The 2,500-nt window shown below is 21.5% G+C and overlaps 1 protein-coding gene across 2 annotated transcripts in view; it reads right to left on the bottom strand.

Moving 5' to 3' along the window:
- LOC125028284 (formin-like protein 3) overlaps nucleotides 1-2,500 on the bottom strand; it is a 14,397-nt gene that overhangs the window by 2,517 nt on the left and 9,380 nt on the right. The gene's annotated exons all lie outside the window — the stretch shown is intronic.

The raw sequence follows: 2,500 nt of genomic DNA, 5'->3' as shown, positions 1-2,500 counted from the left end.
TTTGCCATTTCCCCCCTCCCATCTCAATCTTCTTTTCTTTTCCTCTTTAAACCTCTTTCCTCTGCCTTCTCCCTCTCCCCTCTTTCTTCTCCCCCTTCTTTTCTCATTACCCCCCCACTAATAATGATAACAATAATAATAATAACAATAATAATAATAACGATAATAATAATGATAATAATAATAGTAATAATAATAACGATAATAATAATAATAATAATAATGATAATAATGATAATGATAATAATGATAATTATGATGATGATGATGATAATTCTAATGATAATGATAATAATGATAATAATAATAATAATGATAATGATAATAATGATAATAATAATAACAAGAACAATAATAATAATGATAATAATAATGATAATAATACTAGTAATGATAATGAATAGTAGCAGTAGTAGTAGTATCCCCATTATTAATATAATGATGATAAATAACTAACTCCATGCTCACAGTCACATGCAATATATGTCCAGGCATGAAATGCTCAACTCACATCAAAAAAAAAAAAAAAAAAAAAGAAAAAAAAAAAAAAAAAAAAGAAGTCAAACGGAATATGATTTCAGGCATAAAATGCAAGCGCAACGTAGAATTATGATATAGATTATTGTTATCATTCCATTATTAATATCAGTGTTGTTGTTAGTACTATTACTATCATTATCTATTGTTATTATCATTATCTTCAGAATTGCTCATTATTGTTGTTACTATTATCGCTATTCTTTAATCACATCATATTATTAATCCTCATTATCATTGTTATTATCATTATTATTATTATTATTATTATTATTATTATTATCATTATCATCATCATTATTATTATGATTATCAATACTATTAGTATTATTACTATTACTATTATCATTATTATTATTATTATTATTATTATTATCATTATTATTATTATCATTATTATCAATGTCTTCGGGATGGGCAAATTGTCTAAGCAAACTTCATATAGTATCACGGGTGTTAATAATGCTAAAAGGTATAACGCCAATAATGCTGATAATACTGATATATATTTACAGTGATTTTAATAACAGAGGAATCGATTATGGTGCTATCAAAAATAAAACTATAATTACCTCTGTACTTCAACATCATTAACATATAATAATAATTGTGTTGGTGAGAATAACGAAATCATAAATTAGAATAAAATGAATCATACTGATAATAACTATCATTATCATAATCAATATAACTATATCATTATTAGTGAGACGTAGTCGATATATTTTTCATTCTCCCATATTCATCGGAAAGACACAAATTCCACAATAATTATACAAGGTTATCATTATTGTTATTGTCATTATCTTTGTTATAATACTGCTATCAATGTCATTATGATAATTATTATTATTACTATCATTATCATTACTATTAGTACACTCATTATTATTGTTATCACTATTATTATTGGCATTATTATCATCACCATTACTATTGCTATTATTATTGTTATTTTTATTATTATTATTACATCATTATCATTATTATCATTATCATTATTGTTATTATTACTGTTATTACTATTACAATTATTATTATTATTATTATTATTATTATTATTATTATCATTATTATTATTATTATTATTATTATTATTATTATTATTATTATATTATTATTATTGCTATCATTATCATCATTATTATTATTATTATTATTATTATTATTATTATTATTATTATTATTATTATCATTATTATTATTATCTTTATTATTATTATTATTATTATCATCATCATTATTATTATTATTGTCATTATTATTATCATCACCGTCATCAGCATCATCATCATCATTATCATCATCATCCTTATTATTATCATCACCGTCATCAGCATCATCATCATTATTATTATCGTTATTGTTGCCATTACTATCATTATTATTAATATCAATATTATCATCATTATCATCATTGTTTTTATCATTATTATTATTATTATTATTATCATTATCATTATTACTATCATTATTATCATTATCATTATCATTATCATTATCATTATCATCATCATCATCATTATTACTATTATTATTATCAATATCATTATTATTATCATTATTAATATAATTATCAACAACATTATCATTGGCATTAGTATTATCATTACCTTCGTCATCATTATTTCTATCATTATCTTCGTCATCATTATTTTTATCATTATCATCATTATTATCGTTATCATCATCATTATTATTATCATCATTATTATTGCTGTTGCTCTTTTCATTAGTATCATTCTTGTTATCAGCATCAACATAATCGTCATGATCATAAGCATCATTATTGCCATTTATCACCATTTATCATTTTATCAGCATCACTATCATCTATTCCGTTTATGCATTATCGAAAAGAAGAATTCTGAGTGACAATTACTTTTCATTCTACAAACTGTTTGATTTTACAACTTGATTATAATCATTATCACCTTTTATTGTTTAGATCATTGATATTACG

Source organism: Penaeus chinensis, chromosome 8 (genome assembly GCF_019202785.1).
Source record: "Penaeus chinensis breed Huanghai No. 1 chromosome 8, ASM1920278v2, whole genome shotgun sequence".
In the NCBI taxonomy this organism is placed as follows: domain Eukaryota; kingdom Metazoa; phylum Arthropoda; class Malacostraca; order Decapoda; family Penaeidae; genus Penaeus; species Penaeus chinensis.
Note: the sequence above shows the minus strand (reverse complement) of the source record. Positions and strands in the feature narration are given on the sequence as shown.